This window comes from Elephas maximus, chromosome 2, assembly GCF_024166365.1.
Source record: "Elephas maximus indicus isolate mEleMax1 chromosome 2, mEleMax1 primary haplotype, whole genome shotgun sequence".
NCBI classification, from domain to species: domain Eukaryota; kingdom Metazoa; phylum Chordata; class Mammalia; order Proboscidea; family Elephantidae; genus Elephas; species Elephas maximus.
In genome coordinates, this window is record NC_064820.1 from 121,402,387 (window position 1) to 121,427,858 (window position 25,472).

The 25,472-nt window shown below is 38.9% G+C and overlaps 1 long non-coding RNA gene across 1 annotated transcript in view; it reads right to left on the reverse strand.

Annotated features, from left to right (window-relative positions):
- Positions 1 to 2,029: 2,029 nt before the first annotated feature.
- Positions 2,030 to 25,472, reverse strand: part of LOC126069147 (uncharacterized) — a 307,582-nt gene continuing 284,139 nt past the window's right edge. The window contains exon 3 of the long non-coding RNA XR_007515851.1: positions 2,030 to 2,889. This is a non-coding gene — a long non-coding RNA (uncharacterized LOC126069147). The remainder of the gene's footprint in view (positions 2,890 to 25,472) is intronic.

The following is a 25,472-nucleotide window of genomic DNA, read 5'->3' on the forward strand; positions in this document are numbered from 1 at the left end:
CAGAACACTTAATTGTGCTCATGAGGAACCTTTACATAGATCAAGAGGCAGTTGTTCGGACAGAACAAGGGGATACTGATTGGTTTAAAGTCAGGAAAGGTGTGTGTCAGGCAGGGTTGTATTCTTTCACCATACCTGTTTAATCTGTACGCTGAACAAATAATCCGAGAAGCTGGACTATATGAAGAAGAATGGGGTATCGGGATTGGAGGAAGACTCATTAACAACCTGTGATAGGCAGATGACACAACCTTGCTTGCTGAAAGTGAAGAGGACTTGAAGTACTTACTAATGAAGATCAAAGACCACAGCCTTCAGTATAGATTACACCTCAACATAAAGAAAACAAAAATCCTCACAACTGGACCAATGAACAAAGTCATGATAAATGGGGAAAAGATTGAAGTTGTCAAGGATTTCATTTTACTTGGAACCACAATCAACACCCATGGAAGCAGCAGTCAAGAAATCAAAAGATGCATTGCATTGGGCAAATCTGCTGCAAAGGACCTCTTTAAAGTGTTGAAGAGCAAAGATGTCACCCTGAACACTAAGGTGCGCCTGACCCAAGCCATGGTATTTTCAATCGCATCATATGCATGTGAAACCTGGAAAATGAATAAGGAAGACCAAAGAAGAGTTGACGCTTTTGAATTGTGGTGTTGGAGAAGAATATTGAATATACCATGGACTGCCAAAAGAACGAACAAATCTGTCTTGGAAGAAGTGCGGCCAGAATGCTCCTTAGAGGCAAGGATGGCGAAATTGCGTCTTACATACTTTGGACATGTTGTCAGGAGGGATGAGTCCCTGGAAAAGGACATCATGCTTGGCAGAGTACAGGGTTAGCGGAAAAGAGGAAGACCCTCAACAAGGTGGATTGACACAGTGCCCGCAACAATGAGCTCAAGCATAACAACGATTGTAAGGATGGCGCAGGACCGGGCAGTGTTTCACTCTGTTGTGCATGGGGTCACTATGAGTCGGAACCAACTCGACGGCACCTAACAACAACAACAACAACACAGGCTATCTTCCTCCATTCTCCTTCCCTCCAGCAAAAACCTGTACGAGCATTTCTTGGGACATGAATATTCTGTAGGAAAATGTGGGCATGGATGAGAAAGAACTGATCATAACACATTGGTGGAAGACATTAGCATGAATGATCAAAATAATCCAGCACTATACTCAAAATAACACAGCCATCCTACGTAGATACAGTCATATACCTTATCTGAGCAATGCAAAGTGCCTAAGTTTAGACTTAGATTTTGAGTCAGAAATGGGACAAGTCAAGAACTATCCATCTGCAATTAGTAGCAAATTACGACCCATGCACATTTACGCAATAAGATTAGGACTTTTCTACAAAAACTGAACTTTCAGATTAGTTTCTTCTTTCCTGTTAAACAATACTTTTTTGCCCCACTTCCCAACACATAGACACTTTTAGAAGTTTATTTTAATTTCTGTTTCAAGAGACCATTTCCTCTCAAGTATTTAGTATAGGAATAACTTCTTATAGGGCTTTCAGAAGGACTGATATATGGTGTATCATGTCCTGAGTTCGCATGCCTAAGCCAGCTAAAAGGTCAAGTAATTCATCAATGATGCAGCCAGTACTGCCAAGGAAACCGAATCCCTCCTGTGTGTCGGTGGCATGGCAACAAAATCCCTGGATTCTCTCTTTCTGCTAAGCCCAAAAGCTAGGTGAGCAAAGCTCCACATTCCTAGAATGAGCAGAAAGATCAGTCATAGCAGTTGTTTAGGACGTGCCCTAACCAGGCAAGGTCCGTTAAGGTAAATGGTTCTATGTGGGGCTGGGCCAACCCTGACATGCCCAGAATAAAACGATCCATTCATCAAGAAAGCTTTGATGAGGTAACAATTACCTCTGATTTCTCTTTAGTATTACAACTTTGAAGGGATTTTTTTGCTTCCTAAGATCACCATTCAGAAAGGGAAACTGCTTGTATAACTCTGGGTTAAGTGAAAACATGAATGCTTTTCTATGGTTTCTTTATTTCTCATATCCAGTTGGTCAGCAAGTCCATGAAGGGTATTGTTCAGTACCAGAATTTCTAAGAATTTAAGGGTTGTTGTTGTTAGCTACCATCAAGTTGGCCCCCAAACCATGGTGACCCTAAGCACAATGGAATGAAATGCTGCCTCCTCCTGCACCATCCCTATTATCTGTTGCAGATTGGGCTGTTGTGACCTATAGGGTTTGCATTGGCTTTTTTTTGGAAGTAGATTGCCAGGTCTTTCCAGTTTTCTTAGTCTGGAAGGTAGACATTACATGGTAGGCTGTACTCATAAAGTAAACCCATCAGTACTGATCAAGAAGTTAGGAAGGACTTAGATGATCTCAGAAACTAGAAGGAGTCCCTTAGGTGGAGCCACATGGGACCTGAAGATACCCTAGACTCCCTTTGCTTCTTTTCCCCTTCAAGCCAGAAATGAGATGTTTAAAGATGTGTCTTTGACTCTCAGGATGAAGAAGGTGTGGTACTATAGTTACATGCTGGGAACCAACTTACATTACCCACTGCCTTGAGCAATAAGCTGCCCAGGACCTATTATGTGAGATCCAACAGAGTTTTCTCCCAGGAGGGAAACTCTGCCAGCACAAGTGGCTGAGAAACCTGGAGACAATAGGATTGTACTGGAAGGACGAAGAACCTCCTGGGAGAACAACCAGCAATCCCCAGATGAGGAGGCAGTAACTTCAGTGGCATCCAGACTTACCTACACAACTTTGGAGAGCCTGGAGAAAATATCACCCATACATCCAGACATTGTGGGAGTTACTGTCCTGGAGAAACACATTCTAGGAGACGCACATCTTAGTGGGATGGTTGGTCAGGAGGGGTGTGGGAGAGCCACCTGGAAAAGAAAGAATATTTTTGTAGGTTTTGTTTTATTTTATAGTTTTAGTAATTACTTTTCTAGAAGAAAAATGTGGATTATGGTATTTTTTTTTAATATATATAACTGATAATTTCCTCCCAATATCCCCCATCTTCTCTTTCCCTACATAATGCTCAGAGCTGTTGGCTGTGCTCATGACCACATGGGAGGGCAGTGGCAGCTGAACACAGAGAAAAAAAGAACTATTGCAGAAGATCCTCAAGCACAAAAAGAGAATAGCTACATAATGAGTTTAGGCAAGTAGGACCTTAGACAATCTCCCAGAGATTTCCACACCCCAGACAGCTTGGAATTAGCAGAGAGAACAATGGACCTGAAAGGCCAGGAGCAAAGGAACAAGAGATCTCAGCACTGACCCTCATAGACTAATGACTGAGGACTAGAAGGGAATGGACTTCTCAGTAGTCACCCACAGGGAAAGACACCACCAAGGACAAACGCAGCCCTACTCCCTTTCATACCTTAGTATTTAGTGCTACACAGTAGTACCTTGAACCAAGCTGTAATTCCCAGGGGATTTCCCAAAATGTAAAAATATGTCTTGGAAGAAGTACAGCCAGAATGCTCCTTAGAAATGAGGATGGCAAGACTTTGTCTCATGTACTCTGGACATGATATCAGGAAGGACCAGTCCTTGGAGAAGGACATCATGCTGGGTAAAGTAGAGGGGTCAGGGAAAGAGGGGAAGACCCTTGATGAGATGGATTGACACAGGAGCTGCAACGATGAGCTCAAGCATAGCAACAATTGTGAGGATGGCACAGGACCGGGCAGTGTTTTGTTCTGTTGTACACAGGGCTGCTTTGAGTTGGAACCAACTTGACTGCACCTAACAACAACACATGGAACAGTAATTAAAATACAAGAAAGACAATAAATTGCAACCTCACTAGTCCTGACTAGTTTCAAAGTCAGCAGGTCCACACCCATTCAGGGATCTCTCTAACTACAGAGTTGCTTCACTGCAGCAGGAACTAACCTGTCCCACCAATGAGAGTGGTCCTGACTTTGTGCCCTTGGAAGTTAGACTCACCTGAGGCTTAGAAAGAAGAGCTTCTCTTTCCCTATGGTCTAGGGTCTACTTCCTTGATCAATTTCCTGCCATAGGATCAATTTCCTTCAAGAAAAGGGATCTTTACAAGAAAAGAAACGCCTACTCCCTTAACCGAAACAGCATCCTTCACTTTCACAGGAATGGAGTGGTACCTAATAAACAGCCCCCCTTCCATAAGATAATTAGAGTAGAGCTTAAAAGTTAAACTTCAGTATATTCTGAGGTTTTCAGTCTTCAATGACACCAAAAGTAAGAAGAGACCTTTACTGAGCAAGGTTAGCAGATAAATGTAACCTCCGAGATGCCAGGGTCTTATCTGTTTTCTCACTGAGATAACTCCAACAGGTAGTAGAGATTCCTGCATATAGAAAGGGTTCAGCAACAATTCATTGAATGGCTGAATCAATGTTGAATTTTTCAAGTCCTTTCTATTGCTTTTCATGATCTCTTCCCCAGTAAAGATTAAGATCATATCTGCTCTCCTTTTCAAATACTAATTTTCCATAAGAAACTCTCAACACTTAACTTTCCTCTCTCTCTGCAAAATCATTCCTTACCCAAAGGAATAAGCACTGCTTTAAGGTTTAAGACAGAGTTATTTTAACTGCCTGGGGCCCCTGAGTGGCACAAATGGTTAAGCACTTGGCTGCTAACTGAAAGGTTGAAGGTTTGAGTCCACTCAAGAAGAAAAGCCTGGTGATCTTCCAAAAAATCTATCATCGAAAGCCCTATGGAGCACAGTTTTACTCTGACACACATGGGATTGCCATGAGTTGGAATGAGCAACTGGTTTGGTTTTTTTGGATCTACATACATACAGAAGAAATAAACATTAAACATGCCTCTCTATCATTAAATAACAAAGTTTTAAGAGACATAAACCTATTGCCATCGAGTCAATTCTGACTTGTAATGACCCTATAGGACAGAGTAGAACTGCTCCATAGGGTTTTCCAAGGTGCAGCTGGTGGATGCTAACTACTGACCTTTTGGTTAGCAGTTCAGCTCTTAATCACTGCACCACCAGGGCTCCTTAAGAGACATAGCTCTGGTTAAAGCACAAAGAAACCGTGTAAATTTTGAATTAGAACCCTTGGGTAACTAAAGGACTCATCTATGTCACTTTCCCCAAACAAAGGAATAATCTGCCCTGAGGTTTCTAAATCTAGCTAGAAGAGCATCTTTCTTCCCATCCTCTTGCTCAGTCTTCCTCTCCTCCTGTGCTACCAGGTAACTCTCATCTGTGTTGGCAGCAGCTTCTCATTGACACAACCTCACTGGGTTGCTGGGTCCAACATTCCCTGGTTCCAATTCAACTAGTCACTTGTTTCAGACTTAGGTTGGCTTTTTTTTTTTTGACTTCTTAGTCCTCCCTTTTGAAATTCTCCTTGTGCTCATTTCTGCACCCATGTCAGGCTGCCCAGGCTTGCCCTTGTAATCAAACTTTAGTCCCATCTGCCTCTCTGTCTTTTGACTCCTTTCTGGCTCAGCTTTCCCTCAGGGTTTCCCCTGGCCCTGTATCCATCCAGACCTTCTTGGATTACCAGTGACTCTGGCTTTAGCCTATGAGTTCTCATAGTAACACACTCTCCCTGGCCATCCTCACAAAAGCACTGGACTTCTGCCCTCTCCCCATCCCCCTGTCACTGCACATCTCTTTGGGCTTTCTACTCCTTTGTCCATATTCTTGTCTGTTATACAAAGACCTTCATAATTTGATTCTTATTCTCTTCTCCCAGTTATCCTATTTTTCTACAATAGGTTTTCAGATGGAGCACCAAATTACTGGACACAAGTTTATCAACCAAAACTACCCAAATCTATACAACAAGAGGATGACTGTAAATAATCTATACCCTATTGTTATTTTATATTAGGTTGTGCACCTTTTAGCTTAACTTTAAAAATTAACCTTTGCATCCAAACAAGTAAAATTTGAATTTTAAAAATTAAAACATTCACTTCTTTGAGGAAGAACAGTATGGTATCGTGGTTAAGAGTATGGGTTCTTGCGGGAGATGGCCTTATGTAAGTCTCAAATCTGTCACTGACTATATGTATGATTTCTAGAGCAATTTACCTAACCTATGCTTTGGTTTTCTCATCAATAAAGTGGGGATAATACTGCTTCCAACCTCAAAGACCTGTTGCGGGGTTTATACACGCAAAGTGCTTGGAAAAAAATTCTGGACATGATAAGCCTTCAATGAACACTAGCCACCATTATTATTATTTCTGATTTAATACTCAGTGTACTGCAGTCATCAATTCAGAGACAAGATGAATGAACTCTAAAAATGCTCTCTAAACCTTTTGGCAAAGGAATTAAGAAAGATGATGAAGTCTCTATAACAAATATGGCAAAGGCTGGGTTATCCAATAGGAGAGGTAGACACAGTGCTTACTTTACTTACTGGATCATCTGGAGTGAACAATTTCACATTTTTTACCACATCAAAAATTCTGCTTTGAGGTATGGCTGACATGTGTCTCTCTTCTAATCCCACAACACCTTCCTACAGAATCAAAGCATCTTTTCAAATTTACGATCCCTGACAGGGACAGATTACCCAGTAAGGTAAGCACTGGTTTACTTGTGCTTACTTACTAATCTGTAGTGAACAATTTCACATTTTTCACATCTTTCACCACATTTTTGAAACCCATGTGAAACTATTCACTATAGATTAGTAAGTAAGTACAAGTAAGCCTGTGCTTACCTTGCTTATTGGGTAATCTGCCCTGAATATGGTGAGGTAGTTTCTTACTTGCTGGAGAAAAAAAAAAAGAATGTAACCCGGCTGTCATGCCTTGCAATAGCTGGAAAAGCACAGGCTATTGGGTGGATCAGCCCATCACCAAAGAGGCGTCAATTTTTCTTTTTAATAAATTACTTAAAATCTATCTGGAATAGATTCTCAGATAAATTTCTCAATAGTGTCTAGAAACTATCCTCTCTCTTGTTCTTTGGTCTTCCTTACTTTTCTATCCCTCTCCCCACAATGCCTTTTATTACAGCAAAGAGTCCTTGGACATTCATTACATAGGATAAATGTTTGATAATCCTGCACATCAGTTGGTCTCAAAGGTCAAAAGGGCAAGGACAACACAAAATAGCTCTGCATATAAGAAGATGGCATGGAGAGAAACTAGAGGCTATCTGAGAAAGGCTGGTCAATGGAAAGACCAAAATGATTCATGGGAATTTGCTGCATGGTATCTTATAGGAACCTTCTCTCCTGTCTTCCATGAAACCACCAGTAAAATCCACAATGTACATTTATGTTTTATGAAATGGATTTTCATTTCGGGGTATGTGACAAACTCTAACTTCTGCTTCAAGGTTGCTACAGGCAAAAACCCCATACTAACTATGGGTTCTGTGGTAGGCTGAATAATGGCCCCCAAAGACACCCAGGTCCTAATCCCTGGAACCTGTGAATGTTACCTTATATAGCAAAAGAAGCTTTGCAGGTTTGATTAAATTAAGGATCTTCTAAAATACATCAATTGGTATCAACCCACCTGGATCAAAGGAGAATGAAGAACACAAAGGTCACACGATAACTATGAGCCCAAGAGACAGAAAGGGCCACATGAACCAGAGACTTACATCATCCTGAGACGAGAAGAACTAGATGGTGCCTGGCCACAACCGATGACTGCCCTGACAGGGAACACAACAGAGAACCCCTGAGGGAGCAGGAGATCAGTGGGATGCAGACCTCAAATTCTCATAAAAAGACCAGACTTAATGGTCTGACTGAGACTAGAGGAATGCCGGCAGTCATGGTCCCCAAAACTTCTGTTGGCCCAGGACAGGAACCATTCCCAAAGACAACTCATCAGACATGAAAGGGACAGGACAGTGGGTAGGAGAGAGATGCTGACAAAGAGTGAGCTACTTGTATCAGGTGGACACTTGAGACTGTGCTGGCATCTCCTGTCTGGAGAGGAGATAGGAGGGTAGAGAGGGTTAGAAACTGGCAAAATTGTCACAAAAGGAGAGACTGGAAGGAGGGAGCATGCTGACTCATTAGGGGGAGAGTAAGTGGGAGTATGGAGTAAGGTGTACATAAGCTTATATGTGACAGGCCGACTTGATTTGTAAACTTTCACTTAAAGCACAATAAAAATTATTAAAAAAAAAAAAATTAAGTATCTTGAGATGGGGAGATTATCCTGGATTGTCCAGGTAAACCCTAATCGCAATCACAAATGTCCTTATAAGAAGGAGGCAAAGTGAGAATGAGCACAGAAGAAGCCAAAATGACACTGAAGAAAGAGGCTAACTTCTGGCTTTGAAGATGGAAAAGGGGCCAGGAGATAAGGAATGCAAGAAGTGCAGCCCTGGAAGCTGGAAAAGGCAGCAAAATGGATTCTCCCCTAAAGAAGGAGCGCATCCCTGCCGCCACTTTGATTTCAGCCCAATGAAACTAATTTCAGACTGTGACATCCATATATGTAAGCGAATAAACATGTGCTGTTTTAAGCCACCCCGATGTGATAATTTGTTACAGCAGCAACAGGAACCTAATACAGGTTCCCAGTAGCTTCTGGGTTACAAACAAATGAACATCAAACTTCTCTTTTCTAAAGTAATTGCAAAGAGTGGAAATCATCTGTCATGAATGTTTTTTGATTATTTATCTAGTTATAATCAGGAGTTTAACACCTGGAGGGAAAGTCCAATATTGTACCTTTTAAAATTAGCCAATACAAGGCTGGGATTTACTTTTTGAGACAAGACATGTAGGAATGGGATTGATACCTAATAAAACCTTTAGTGATTCGGGCCCAGAGCATGGCATACACAACTTAAAAAAAAAAAAAAAAAAGAGTTAAAAGTTTGACTTAACAGAATCCAATCAACAGAATATAAATCTTTAAATATTGCTATCCTTTACATAGATTTCATTGTCTTTAGAGCTATGCCTTTCTTTCTGAATGTTTAACTTTTATATCAATACAATAATGCACTCACTATTGCTTAGTCTGCATTTTAACACCATGTGGAGAATTCAGGCTTTGGCTGCTAGTGTATTCAGTCTAGCACTGAGCTAAAACAGCAAATCTAATTTTTTGTTTCTTTTTGTGATTACAGTACATGTATCAGGGACCAATTTCATAAGGTATTATATTATTTTTGAAGAAAAAAATTATCTTAATTTAGCATCACAAAAGACATTTGTCTCCATTTTCTTATGGTGACCATCCTAGGGTGAAATGTTTGCCATGATTTAATAGCCATTTGTTAACAAAATTTTAGTCTCCATGCTTATCAGAAAATGTTTAATGTAATTTAGTAGTTTTATATAGAGAATGACACAAAAGAATATTAAAATAAAAATGATTCATATTTGCTTCAATTGTAGGTATTCTGAGTTTTCTCACCTTAAAAAGTCTCATGAGATTTACATTCTAATCTGATAAGTGAGAGTCACAGTCACATGTGATACAGTCATTGCTTCAGCTTCCTGGAGCTGGTTAAAAATGGGCTCTAAAATAGGCTCTGCTGCTTTTCCTGGTGTCTTGGCCTCATCACACTGTATCTGTAACACTGCAGGTGTCTTTTATTCATTGCAAGCCCTTTGTGCTATCAAATAACAACAGCAAATGTGTACCAGGATTGAAAATCGGAGACAGGGTACAAAACTATTGCAAAGAAATCTGAAACGATTTAGATGTTGATGGTCTTTTTTAAAGTCTTCTAAAATGCTAGTTTCAAACAACAGCATCAGATTATGATAGTAAATAAGGCTTGGAAATAGATTCCTGTACTCCAGATCTGATAAAAAATTACATATTGTACTCTCATTACCCATATAATTAAGTGGCTGTACAGAGAAGAGATTAAGTACATGGACTCAGGAGTCAGAATGCCTGAGGCCAAAACCTGTGTCTACCCCTTAGCAGCAGGAAATGCTAGACACATTCCCAAAAAACCAAACCCACTGCCATGGAGTACATTCTGATTCATAGCCATCCTAGAGGACAGAGTAGACCTGCCCCATAGGATTTCCAAGGCCATAAATCTTTACAGAAGCAGGCTGCCAAGTCTTTCTCCCGCAGAGTAGCTGATGGATTCTGACTCCTGATCTTTGGGTTAACAGCCGATTGCTTTAACCACCGTGCCACTGGAATTCTATTTCTCAGTTTTGTCAGCTGTACAAGGTGGGTAACCATAATACTTGCCCCGTAGGGCTATATAGTGAGACCGAATGAGTTAAAACACTAAGAACAACAATTGACACACACAAAGCACTCAATAAATGCAGCTAAAGTGCCGTCCTCCCCTCTACCTTCTCTCCTTTGATCTCTTCAGGTATCTTGCCCATCTCATCATTGCACTTCTCTGTTCTCTTCTTACCTTGTTCCCTGCATGCAGCTTTGACGACTGGCTCCCCTTTTGCATCTCTACTCTGTCTCCTGGTGAATTCAATGTCATTATAATATGGTACTCTGCCATGACTCAGTACTCTATAATAATACTAGCTAACATTTTTTGAGCATTTAATATGGCCCAGTTATGCTTCCCTTTGTGAAGGGAAACATTCTCTTTCCCGAACTCAACCGGAACACCAAACAAAAGACCAAACCCATTGCTGTGGAGTCAATTCTGACTCATAGCGACCCTATAGGACAGAGTAGAACTGCCCCATAGGGTTTCCAAGGAGCACCTGGTAGATTCAAACTGCCAACCTTTTAGTTAGCAGCGTAGTTCTTAACCACAATGCCACCAGGGTACACACTGCCCTGTTTCCCTTGACCCCTCTGACCTTCTCTTCAACAGCGGGCTTCCTCAGCATTGTTGCCCCAGCTCTTTCTCACTCTACCCACTTCCACTGGTGATGAAGATCCCATATATATCTTCAATCACCAGTGATATTTTGATTACTTCAAATCTATATCTCCAGCTCTAACTTCTTCCCTGAGCTCCAGAATCATATATTTACAGAAGTGTTCTGAATATTTCAACTTGGTTGTCCCATTATACTGGAAAGCTTGCACAGGCAAATCTGAATTCACCTTTGCACCCAAAACCACTCCTCTTCCTGTGTTCCCATCTGAGGAATTAGTACCACTATCGCACATCCCCACCCCAAGATTACATGTGGTAGACCCTGGTCATGCAAGAGTAAACAGCACAGGCATGGGCCCTGCCCTCATGGAGATTAAGCTCTCACTGGAGGATACATTAGATGAGACAAGTGAATAAGCTATACTTAATTTCCTATTTTATGAATTGTTTTCTTGGGTTTTGTGCATTAGCCCTTTATAAAAGGAATTAATTCTAACATATTTTGCTATAAATATGTTCCTATTCAGAAACTAGTGGTTTTTTACATTTAGATATTTATGTTTTTCACATGATCACATCAAATAAACTTTTCTTTTATGATTTTTTCTACCATTTTTAAGCTTACAAATTTATTTGCTTTCATGAGATTTGATGAATATTCCACTTTATCTCCTTATTTTTCTATTTGTTTATATTTCATTCTATTCCACCTAGAATTTAGTTGGACCAGATAGCAGTGAAATTTCACTAAGAAGATTTCCAAAAGCCTTAATAGATTGGATGATATATTCCTAAAAATCATTCTCTTCTATCACTGTAATATTTGAGACCATTAATTCTTCTGTCTTAAAACTTGAATCTTCCTGGGTATACCAGTATAATTTTTAGGTTTATTCTTACTTTTTGGACTTTGACGCCTCTCTTCTATTTCCGCATCCATCTTTCTCCTTTCTCTTTCCAGTTGCATTTGTTTCCCAGGGCTAAAATCTTGGATACCTGTTCTTATCTTGATTGGTTCCGTAGACTCAATTCTGGCCCACATTTAAGATCATTTTGATTAGGGTGACTTCCAAATTGACATTTTCAGCCACGATGCCTCTGAGTTTCAAACTTGTTTCTTCCATTCTCAACTCAAGTTCAGCAAGAGCAAAATTCAACCTACAACCTCCTACAGTCCTCAACTAGCTCACCTCCCCATTTCTCTATTAATAACAATCATTTCTTCTATCACTCTCTCAGTCATGCATGCTCCAATCCTCAGAAACATTTTGAACTCTCCTTTATCCTTTTTATTTGATTAGTTAACAACCTCCACCAATGCGTCTCTTAAAGAAAATTTTTTATATTTATCACTACATGGAGAAAAGATTGAAATTGTGAAGGATTTCATTTTACTTGGATTCACAATCAACACCCTCGGCAGCAGCAGTCAAGAAATCAAATGACACATTGGGCAAATCTGCTTCAAAAGACCTCTTTAAAGTATTAAACAGCCAAGATGTCACCTTAAAAACTAAGGTGCACCTGACCCAGGCCATGGTGTTTTCAATCACCTCATATGCACTCAAAATCTGGGCAATGAATAAGTAAGACCGAAGAAGAACTGGCACCTTTGAATTATAATGTTGGCGAAGAATACCATGGACTGTCAAAAGAACAAATCTGTCTTGGAAGAAGTACTGCTAGAATGCTCCTTAGAAGCACGGATGGTGAGACTACGTCTCACATACTTCGGACATGTTGTCAGAAGGGATCAATCCCTGGAGAAGCACATCATGCTTAGTAAAGCGGAGGGTCAACGAAAAAGAGGAAAACCCTGAACAAGATGAACTGACACAGTGGCTGCAACTATGGGCTCAAGCATAACAACGATTATGAGGATGGTGCAGGACTAGGCAGTGTTTCATTCTTTTGTACACAGGGTCATTATGAGTTGGAACTGACTCGACAGCACCTAACAACAACAATATACTCTCCTTCTTCCTGAGAGATGGAAAAAAATTTAAAAAAAATTTTTTTTTTTTTTTTTTTTTTTAGAGATGAGCACCCTTCAAATGGTGCATTAATGTGGTCATCGTAATTTATTTTTATATATACCTTAAAGTAGGACACCTTAGTAGCAATATTTTGTAGCATATTTCTAGTTGTCATGTGTGCATTTGAAAGTAAACAAATTTCTTTCTTTATATCTTACAAATTAGTCTTCTTATTATGAGTTGCTAAGACTTCCCTAGCCTTTTCTGCTCTTTTCACTGCTAGTTATTATGTTCACATGCTATATTCCATACATGCCAGCATAGTTCACATTACTCATATTTTCTAATACAATATTTTCTGCCACCTCAGTTTTCAAAAGCTATTTTAAATTCTTTAAAATATCAAAGTTACATTTGTTGGAAAACATACTTGGTAGTCTTAACATTCAGATAGTGAAGATAAATTACTGTTGAGTGAGGTAGGGAAATAATCTTCCCTACAAATCCAGAAATATTTACTTTCCCACAAAAGCCTCATTCTAACAATTTCATCTTTTTTGTAATATTATTTCCCTGGTGAGAAGTTCAGATCAATGTGTTCTACATTGTTTGGACAACTTTGTACTTTGGATCAGAAATGTATGGCAAGGAACATCTGTGGAGAAAACAGAATGCAGTGTGCTGGACAAATGCTAGCCAATTCCCACTGAGATGAAGGACAAATACACTATTTTAGAACAACAATCATGCAAACTATATGTTTTAATTCTTTATTCCAGCTCAACCCTGCTCTCATGGGACGCACACAGTGGAGATGGCCCTGGTATCTGCTTCCATGTCAACAGCCTGTAGGCTAAATCCATCCTAGATATTTCAGTTCAATCAGGTTCAAAGGCCATTCCTCATACATGCCCAGTAATCACAAAAACAGGAATGCTTCCCAGACAGCTGTGTCTAAGGGCCGTGCAAAAGTGAACTGGTGGTCCAAGGCATGCTTTCATGAAAAAAAAATCTGTGCCTTGTCAGTCTGTCACCTTTCCCAAGCATGGAACAACTCACTGTAAGAGAACGACATGTTCCCAGCTGTGGCTGACTCATACCATGAATATGAATCCAAGTCAGCATCTTTCCAGTGTGGGAAAAATCTGAACTTAATCAATTCCCCATGTGAAAGCCATTGCCAATTTCTCTCATCCTCTCTGGGGAGCCAGAAAGTCACCTAACTTGAAGACTTGGTAACAAACTCATTCAGCTAAGATGTGAAATAAAGGACAAGACTTCTTGGTGAATCCATTACTAGAACATATAAAGAGAAAACACAGAGAACTATAATGAAATCATGAGACCTGAGCAAGAAGACTGAAGTAATGGTAACGTATCTAAAAACAAATAAAAGGAAAAATGTACTAAAAATCCTTTCTCCCTTCAACAGTTTTCCATAGCAACCTATTCCAATCTCAAATAACAGTACTGCTGGCAGATCAAGGCTATCAAAAGCACTTTCATTGTCCAGCACAAATGTTCTCATGTTAAATATGCTATAAAACAGACCCATAGATGGAACTTGTCAGCCACACCATTGAATGAGACAGAAAGATACAAGGTGATTGCAACTGTGTACAACCATGGGTGAAAACCTGCAATCCAATACAAAGGTGAAAAATCCTAGAGATTTTTTTAAATCATAAAATATTTGATGCTTACAAAAAGATCTATAAAATAGTGAGCACTCAATTGCTCACCATTTGCGTATCCCCCATGACCTTAAGAAATAATACATTAAAAGTGTAATGTAAGTCTCCTATGTGCCCCTCCCTGACAGCACTATTCTTACTCTCTGTCATTGGTTATTACTACCCTGAATTTGGTGTTCATCTTTTCCACAAATGTCTTTATACTTTTACTACATATATATGTGTATATATATATATACACACACACACACACATATATATATATGGAAACCCTGGTGGCGTAGTGGTTAAGTGCTACAGCTGCTAACCAAAGGGCCGGCAGTTCGAATCCACCAGGTGCTCCTTGGAAACTCTATGGGGCAGTTCTACTCTGTCCTATAGGGTCACTATGAATCGGAATCGACTCCACAGCAATGGGTTTGGTTTTGGTTATGTATACATATAAAACACACACACAATATATATATATATTTATATATATAACACACACACACAATATGTGCAGTCATTTGGTACATTTTTAAGCTTCATTAAATATTTTGTCAATCCCTGTTCATTTTTCTTGCTCTTTTTATTCAATACTATGTTTTTAAGATTTATCCATGATGACATAGGGGGCTCTTTTTTATTCATTTATTCTACTATAGCATTTTATTGCATGTGTATATTGTTAGTTGCTGTCGAGTTGATTCCGATTCATGGAGGCCCCACATGTGCAGAGTAGAACTGCTCCATAGGATTTTCAAGGCTGTGACCTTTCTGAAGCAGATTGCAGTTCTTTCTTTTCAGGTGCCTCTGGGTGGGTTCCAACTGCCAACCTTTTGGCTAGTAGTCAAGCGCTTAACTGTTCACACCAGCAACTCATTTATCCATTCTTCTAGTGATAGACATCAGGTAGAAGCCCAAGCTGCACCGAAGGCATTGGTGAAAAACAAGGCTCTGGGATTTGACGAGATATCAATTGAGACGGTTCAACAAACTGATGCAGCACTGGAAGTGCTCACTCGTCTATGCAAAGAAATTTGGAAGACAGCTACCTGGCCAACTGACTGGAAGAGATCCATATTTATGCCTATTCCCAAGAAAGGTGATCCAACCGAATGTGGAAATTATGGAGCAATATCATTAATATCACACTCAAGCAAAATTTTGCTGAAGATCATTCAAAAGCGGCTGCAGCAGTATATCAACAGGGAACTGCCAGAAATTCAGGCTGGATTCTGAAGAGGATGTGGAACCAGGGATATCATTGATTATGTCAGATGGCTAAAAGCAGAGAATACCAGAAGGATGTTTACCTGTGTTTTATTGACTATGCAAAGGCATTCGACTACGTAGATCATAACAAACTATAGATAGCATTGTGAAGAATGGGAATTCCAGAACACTTAGTTGTGCTCATAAGGAACCTGTACATAGATCAACAGGGCAGTTGTTCGGACAGAACAAGGGGATACTGAGTCATTTAAAGTTAGGAAAGGTGTACATCGGGATTGTATCCTTTCACCATACGTATTAAATCTGTATTCTGAGCAAATAATCCAAGAAGCTGGACTATATGAAGAAGAACGGGCCATCAGGATTGGAGGAAGACTCATCAACAATCTGTTTTATGCAGATGACACAACCTTGTTTGCTGAAACTGAAGAGGACTTGAAGCACTTACTGATGAAGATCAAAGATCACAGCCTTCAGTATGGATTATACCTCAACATACAGAAAACAAAAATCCTCACAACTGGAACAACAAGCAACATCATGATAAATGGAAAAAAGACTGAAGTTGTCAAAGATTTCAGTTTACTTGGATCCACAATCAATAGCCATGGAAGCAACAGTCAAGAAATCAAAAGACGCATTCCATTGGGTAAATCTGCTGCAAAGAACCTCTTCGAAGTGTTGAAAAGTAAAGATGTCACCTTGAAGACTAAGTTGCACCTGACCCAAGCCATGGTATTTTTAATTGCATCAAATGCATGTGAAAGCTGGACAGTGAATAAGGAAGATGGAAGAAGAACTGACGCCTTTGAATTGTGGTGTTGGCGAAGAATATTGAATATACCATAGACTGCCAAAAGAACAAACAAATCTGTCCTTGGAGAAGTACTACCAGAATGCTCCTTAGAAGCAAGGATGGTGAGACTGTGTCTTACATACTTTCGACATGTTGGTCAGGAGGGATCAGTCCCTGGAGAAGGACATCATGCTTGCTAAAGTACAAGGTCAGTGGAAAAGAGGAAGACCCTCAATGAGATGGATTGACGCAATAGCTGCAACAATTGGCTCAAGCATAACAATGATTGTGAGGATGGTGCAAGACCAGGCAGTGTTTTATTCTGTGGTACATAGGGTCGCTATGAGTCAGAGCTTACTCGACGAGACCTAACAACAAAGACAGTGATAGACATTTAGTTGTTTGTTATTTTTTCTATTCCCAAAAATGTTGTTATGAACATTCTCGTACATGCCAATTTGTGTACATGATTGACTGTTTCTTCAAGTCAGGGGTCAGCGAACTATGCCTGCAGGCCAAATCTGGTGCCACCTTTTTTTTTTTAAATAAGGTTTAATTCGGAATGCAACCATGTTCATTTGTGTAGGAATTGTCTGTGGCTGCTCTCATGCTACGATGGCAGAGTTAAGTAGCTGTGACAGAGAACGTACAGCCTGCAAAGCTGAAAATGTTTATTATCTGGCCTTTTACACAAAAAGGTTGCCGACACCTATTTTAGGGTATGAACCTAGTCATGGCATTGCTAGGTCAACTGGTATGTGAAAGAAGAGAGAAAATTGGGGAAGGAAGAGAAAAAAAACATGATAAAAGAAGGAAAATACAGCATGAGAGGAAGTTGAAGAAGAGGAAATTTTAGTAAAAGATGTGCTAATAACTAACGCTTAATCTAAATCTAACCACAGTAAGGTACAGAATGGGTAATCATAAGTACGTGCACTGGTACTTTGAGGAGCTGAGGCTGGGCCTTCCTATCCTTTCAGACGAATGATTCAGGGCAGGATTAGCTCAAAGCCCTGTTGAGCTGAAACAGGCAATGACTAAGCAGGTCCAGGGTGCTAGGTGGCTGCTGTGCAGCAGATGTGGCCACGGCCACTGCATACCTTGGGGCTGATTGAACAAATTTCCCTCTGAACAACTGCGCATTGGTACAGAATCACCTGAGACTATAAACTCTGTTCCCTGAGATTTTCTCTGTTATTTTCTCCTGCATTACTGGCAACCTCTTCAACTATTGTTGTTGTGTTGTTGTTGTTGTTGTTGTTGTTTTCTGTCAGACTAGTTGTCTTGCAAAAATATCTGGACTTTAAGCTTTATCTGAGTAGGCTTTCTTTCTCCAGCCATCATGTGTTCAATAAATACTGATTGAGGGCCAACTCTGCATTTAAGTACTGGACACAAAAATTTATAAAGACATGGCCCCTGCCCTCTAAAACCTCATAGACACTTACTTTACAGAGTGGAGGGTACAAGGACACGAACAAAGTGTCAAGGGAGAATAGAACAGGGGGCAACTAAGTCAGCCTGGGGGAGCCAAGGAAGACTTCACAGAAGGTGGTATTTGAGTTGGGTTTTGAAGTATAATAGTGAAACGAGAGAATAGTCTAGGTAAAAGTATCAACATAAGCAAAGGCACAAAAATGTGGAAACATAGGCATGTTTAGGGAAAATATTCTGAAATATTCACCCTTAGGGGTGGGAAGTCCCAGTCTCACATCCTGCAAATATCAGCACACGTAACTGTGCAAGTATTAGCATGTTTAGGATGGGCTGGAGCCAGGTAGTGAGGTATATGCCATGCTAAGTAATTGTGATTTTATTCTCTAGGGGCTCTACCCATAGTACTAATCTGAATTTAATTAAAGTGAATTGACACCTAGCTTTCAGCTAGGCACATGATTAAGTCATTCAGGACATTTTTTGGCCAAGATGGAAAAATATGGGCTCTATGATGCACACTTGATACATCATGTGATCATCTTCAGATATTGAAAGAACTGATAGATGAAAGAGGAATTTCACTTTTTATGTCACGATCCAAAGAGATGGAACCAATAAATAGAACTTATGAGGAAGCATATTTCTGCTCTGGGCCAGAAAAAAGAAGTTTGTAGGCAGTGCCTAATTCATTGTTAACAATTTATTATTGCAAAATAATACCCACATTCATTCTTGGTTTGGCAGAAGTTGTCAATGTTATTGTTTTTTGTGATGATTTTTTTTTCTGACCTCCAAAAACTGTCAGAGTGGTATTTTTTTAAACTCCAAATGTATGCATATTAAGTTAGTATAAATTAAATAACTTGCTCTAACAAATGACAACTTCTTTATACTTCAAAGTGTTCATTGTTACATTGGAGAGTAACATTTCTCCTTAACTCACAAAAAAATATTGAGGAGGTCAAAGGGAGAAAAAAAAAATTAAGGGATAAAGAAAGTTAGAGAACAGGCATACACACCAAGAAGGAATGAAAATGTAAAATGGAAGGTGGAGGCTTCCCTTCATGCTACTGTGAGGACCAGAAGGCCTTAAGCAGTTAAATGTCTCTAGTGGTAGGGGTAGAGCTAGAAGCCAGGTCTCTGGATAGTCTGGGGGTTGCCCTCAGACCACACTCTACCCCTATCCTACAGGGAGCAGAAAGAGGGCAATAATAGGGTATACACTATTTTTGTTGTTGTTGTTGACAAATGCATTTCAATGACAATTGGTAACCAATAGGAAAGACTAAGTGCAAAATGTTGCAGGTGACATACTGTCAGGAGCAGATTAGAATTCTTTTACAAAGAAATAGGGAGAGTGTGTAAGACACAGGGAAGCAGGTGCACATAAAAGACTGCTATGTCACTCCAGCCTCTACCTTGAATACCCTATTCATCTTGCTGCCATCTGACACCTCAATTTGGTCTTTTAGAACTTTTCAAAATAACTGTATTTATCTTTAACTTTAAATCTAGATTCAGTTTTTCAACTCTTGCTGTTGGAACTCTGAATACTATACAAAGACCTAGCACCAATCCATTTCTATCACTAAGACCTTATCCTTGACTCTGTCTTGGTCTTCCTCTAGTTTGGCCCTTTCCTGCGTAGTGACTTGAGAATGATTGTCTCCCCCCACACACATCCATCTGGTGCCTGCCCTCACTTTTGAGCGGGCCATACATGCCGGCCCAGCCTTCCACATAGAGCTTAAGATGTCTGCCTATGTGTATTCCTTCACCCACTAAATGGGAAGTTCCTTGAGACAAGAATTGCATCTTTTTCATATTTATCAATTACAATGCTTGAGCGCAAAATTATTTTCTTATAAATGTTTTTTGAATTAACGACAGAGAGCAAATCAGTCTTCCCGGTGAAAACACATGAGGGGGACGGCTAAATGAATTTGGTAGCAAACCTGTTTTTGTTTGTTTGTTTGTTTGTACTAGAAAGGAGAATGAGTCTCCATGCTCACTGATATTCTCTTGTAAAATCATATTTATGCTCTGGCTGCCTGAGATAGACAGGGTAAAGGGAACAATAAGCACGTCCCCAGTGCTTCATTCCTGCACTCAACCTGCAACAGCTACAAACCAAGAACGATCACAGTCTGTATGTATTCAAAGAGAAAGGCAGTTTTTACACTTATGCAGGTCACAGTCTATATGGATAATAGACACAAATTAATAGGATAACTATAATAATTATAATACTGAAGAGTTTTATTTATATGTCACCCCATTCTATGAAAACATTTGAGAAATTTTATAAAAATTCATACAATTAAGAAGTTAAAATTCATGGTTGAAAGAGCCAGATAAAGAAAAATGAGCAGGGGCAGAATCTCACACAAACTCAGGCCATCCAGAACTCTATATCTACAGGTGATAGGGACGAGTAAGCTACCTAGTGGGGCCAACACAGAGAAAACAGTTACAAGATTTGCGGCACCCCCCAAAAAAAACCCCACACACAACTTTTCCTCGTGCTGAAATCTATAAGTAATTTCTATTTGTGCCCAAATGAAGGTAACTGTGGAGATTTCCAAGACAAGATGATACAAAGCAACCTATAAACATAAAAACAAAATGATAGGAAAAGATATGCATGGCAAATAGTGACAAAAAAATCTGCTGCAGCAACACTGATACCACAAAAAAAAATTTTTTTGAGGCAAATAAAGGAGTTGGGGAGATAAAGAGAGATATTCCAAGAAGATAAGCAATCATACACCTAACAACATAATATCAAATGACACATGACAAAATTATAGAGTTGTTGCCTATCCAGAAATGACACTTCCAATAAAAGAGAAAAAAAATAAAAAGAAGATTCCAGTGACAATTACCATCAATCTATTGTACAGGTTTATAGAACATTGTTGAGCTAATAACACAGTATACATTATTTTTAAATACACATGAAACATCAAAAAAATTAATTACATATTAAGTCAGCAAGACACAATTTCAAAGAACTGATATTTTACAGAACACACATTTTGACACCACTGGAATATAATTAGGAATTAATGATAAAAGAAACTAAAAGAAAAATCCATGAATAAAAGAAAACACAATAGAAATTATAAAATATTTAGAACTGGATGGTAACTTTAGTGCTATATACCATATAAGCAAAAAAAAAACTACGTCATAGGGTTTCCAGGGAGTGGCTGGTAGATTCAAACTGCTGATTTTTTGGTTAGCAGCTTGAGCTCTTAACCACTGCACCACCAGGGCTCCATATAAGCAAAAAAAGCAGTACTTAAATAAAATTCACAGTTTTGTGCATATTTTAGCAAATAAGAAAGCTTAGTATTCAACTCATAAAACTTGAAAAATAACAAAAATGAAATCAAAGAAAACACATTGTATCGTACAATATATTTATAGTCACATAAATGATAAAAAATATATTTGTAATGCAATAGAAAATGAACAAAAGTGCAGATGATCAACCAAAAGCTGCTTCTTTGAAAAAAGTAGTAACATTAGAAAAAGCTCTTGTAAGACTGATGTGGAGGAGAGAGAGAAAGCTCACAAATTAAATATATCAGTAATGAAAAAGGAGAATATAAGATGTAATTGCACTTTTACAAAATAACAATGTCTTGCCAATTTAATGCCAACAAATTTTAACATTTTATAAAATGGAAAATTTTCTTAGAAATGTTGAATTACCAATATTCACCCACAAAGAATTTTAAAAATCTCAGTACCAAACCAAAACCAAACCTACTGCCCTCGAGTCGATTCCAAATCATAGCGACCCTATATATGACAATAAATATTAAAGAAATTGAACCAGAAGTTTAAAAGTTACCCCTCCCCAGAAAGCCAGAATCATATGGTTTTATCAAATTTTAAAGGCACAGATAAATCCTATTTTATATAAATTCTTCCAGACAGTAGAAAAAAGAAAAAAAAAATTCTCTGATTTATTTTATGATGTTGGTATAGCCTTTACCAAACCAAGACAAGGAGAGTACAAGAAGAGGCAATCTCACTTATAAAAATGGGTGCAAAAATGTAAAATAAAATATTAGCTAAGCAAGTCCAACTCTATATCTAAACTTATATAAACTTATATCTATATCTAAAACTAAATGTGGACAAAATAACATCTGACTAAGTAGGCTTGCAAGTACAATTTATCATTAGACAATCTATCCCTGTAACTACAGTAGAGAAAAATACAGATTTTAAAAATCACAAGAAAAGCATAGAGGAGAGATATGCATTTGATTAAATCAAAATTTAAAATGTTCCTCTCGATAGAACAGCAAAACTTGATAAAAGTTCAATATTCAGTCATGATTGTTGTTGTTGTTAAGTGCCTGGAGTGAGTTCCAACTCATAATGACCCTTTTTACAACAGAATGAAACACTGCCTGGTCCTGTGCCATCCTCAAGATCTTTCCTGTGCTTGAGCTCATTGTTGCAGCCACCGTGTCAATCCATTTCATTGAGTGTCTTCCTCTTTTTCACCGACCCTCCAATTTACCAAGCATGATATCCTTCTCTAGAGACTGGTCGCTCCTGATAAGTTGTCCAAAGTACATGAGATGAAGTCTTGCCATCCTTGTTTCTAAGAAGCATTCTGGCTGTACTTCTTCCAAGACAGGTTTGCTCATTCTTCTGGCAGTCCATGGTATATTCAATATTCTTTGCCAATACTATAATTCAAAGTCATCAATTCTTCTCCTTATCTTACTTATTCATTGTCCAGCTTTCCCATGCATATGAGGTGATTGAAAGTATCATGGCTTGGGTCAGTTGCACCATAATCCTCAAAGTGACATCCTTGCTTTTTAACACTTCAAAGAAGTCTTTTACAGTCAATTCGCCCAATGCAATGCATCTTTTGATTTCTTGACTGCAGCTTCCATGGGTGTTGATTGTGGATCCAAGTAAAATGACATCCTTGACAACTTCAATCTTTTCCCCATTTACCACGATGTTGTTTATTGGTCCAGTTGTGAGGATTTTTGTTTTCTTTATGTTGAGGTGCAAATCCATACCGAAGGCTGTAGTCATTGATCTTCATCAGTAAGTGCTTCAAGCCCTCTTCACTTTCAGCAAGCAAGATTGTGTTATCTGCATATCAAAGGTTGTTAATGAGTCTTCCTCCAATCCCCATTCCCCATTCTTCTTCATATAGTCTAGCTTCTCAGATTATTTGCTGAACATACAGATTGAATAAGTATGGTGAAAGTATACAACCCTGACACACACCTTTCCTGTCTTGAAACCATGCAGTATCCCCTTGTTCTGCTCCAATGACTGCCTCTTGGTCTATGTACAGGTTCTGCATGAGCACAATGAAGTGTTCTGGAATTCTCATTCTTTGCAATGTTATCCATAATTTGTTATAATCCACACAACCGAATGCCTTTACATAGTCAGTAAAACACATGTAAACGTCTTTCTGGTATTCTCTCCTCTCATGCACGATCCATCTGACATCAGCAATGATATCCCTCCTTCATTGTCCTCCTTGGAATCCAGTTTGAACTTCAGGCAGTTCCCCGTCGATCGATGTACTGCTGCAATTGCTTTTGAATGACCTTCAGAAATATTTTACTTGTCACATTGATATTGTTTGATAATTTCTGCATTCTGTTGGATTACTTTTATTTGGAATGGGCACAAATATAGATCTTTACCAGTCAGTTGGCCAGGAAGCTATCTTCCAAATTTCTTGACATAGACGAGTGAGCACCCCCAGCACTCTATCCGTTTCTTGAAACGTCTCAAGTGGTATTTTGTAAATTCCTGGAGCCTTTTTATTTGCCATTCTCTTCAGTGCAGCTTTTCTTCCTTCAGTATCATTGGTTCTTGATCATGTGCTACCTCTTGAAATGTTGAATGTCAACCAATTCTTTTTGGTAGCGAAACTCTGTGTATTTCTTCCACTTTCTTTTGATGCTTCTTCCCCCCATAGAACCCTTCAGTATTGCAACTCAAGGCTTGAATTTTTTCTTCAGTTCTTTCAGCTTGAGAAATGCCAAGCATGTTCTTGCCTTTTGGTTTTCTAATTCCAGGCCTTGCAAGTTTCGTTGTAATATTTTAGTCTTCTCAAGTTGCCCTTTGAAATCTTCTGTGTAGCTCTCTTACTTCATCATTTCTTCCATTTGCTTTAGCTACTCTATGTTCAAGAGCAAGTTCCAGAGTCTCTTCTGACATCTATTTTGGTCTTTTCTTTATTTCCTGTCTTTTTAATGACCTTTTGCTTTCTTCATGTACGATGTCCTTGATGTCATTCCACAACTCATCTCATCTTCAGTCATTAGTGTTCAATGGGTCAAATCCACTCTTGAAATGGTTTCTAAATTCAGGTGGGATATACTCAAGGTTGTATTTTGGCTCTTATAGACCTGCTGTACTTTTTTTCAGCTTCAACTTGAACTTGCATAGGAGCAATTGATGATTTGTTCTGAAGTTGACTCCTGGCCTTGTTCTGTCTGATGATATTGAGCTTCTCCATCATTTCTTGCCACAGATATAGTAGATTTGATTCCTGTGTATTCCCTCCGGCAAGGTCCACATATATATTTGCCATTTATGTTGTTAAAAAAAGGCAATTGCAAAAAATAAGTTGTTGGTCTTGCAAAATTCTATCATGTGATCTCCAGGTCATTTCTATCACCAAGGTCATATTTTCCAACTACCGATCATTCTTCATTTTCAGCTTTCACATTCCCTCCACCATTAATTACCAATGTACCTTGACTATATGTTTGATCAATTTCAGACTGCAGAAATTGGTAAAAATCTTCAGCTTCCTCATCTTTGGCATTAGTGGTTGGTGTGTAAATTTGAATAATAGTCATTTTAACTGGTCTTCTTTGTAGGCATTTCGATATTATCCTATTGCTAACAGCACTGTGCTTCAAGACAGATCTTGAAATGTTCTTTTTGATGATGAATGTGATGCCATTCCTGTTCAATTTGTCATTTCCAGCATAGTAGAACATATGATTGCCTAATTCAAAATGTCCAATGCCAGTCCATTTTGGCTCAGTAAAGCATACAATATCTGTCTTTATGTGACCCATTTTATTTTTGATGACTTCCAATTTCCCTAAATTCATACTTCATTCATTGCATATTCCAGTTATTAATGGATGTTTGCAGTTGTTTCTTCTCATTTTGAATAGTGCCACCTCAGCAAATGAAGATCCCAAAAACTTAACTCAATCAATGCCATTAAGCTCAACTCTACTTTGAGGAGGCAACTCTTCTCCAGTCATATTTTGAGTGTCTTCCAACCTGAGGGGTTCATCTTCAGGTACTATACAAGACAATTTTCTGCTGCAATTTGTAAGGTTTTCAGTGTCTAGTTTCTTCAGAAGTACACCTCCAGGTCCTTCTTCCCAATCTACCTTTTGTCTGGAAGCTCTGCAGAAACCTGTCCAACATGGGTGACCCTGCTGGTATTTAAAATACAGGTGGCATAGCTTCCAGCATCATAGCAATATTCAAGCTTCCACAGTCCGACAAATTGACAGATGTATGGGGC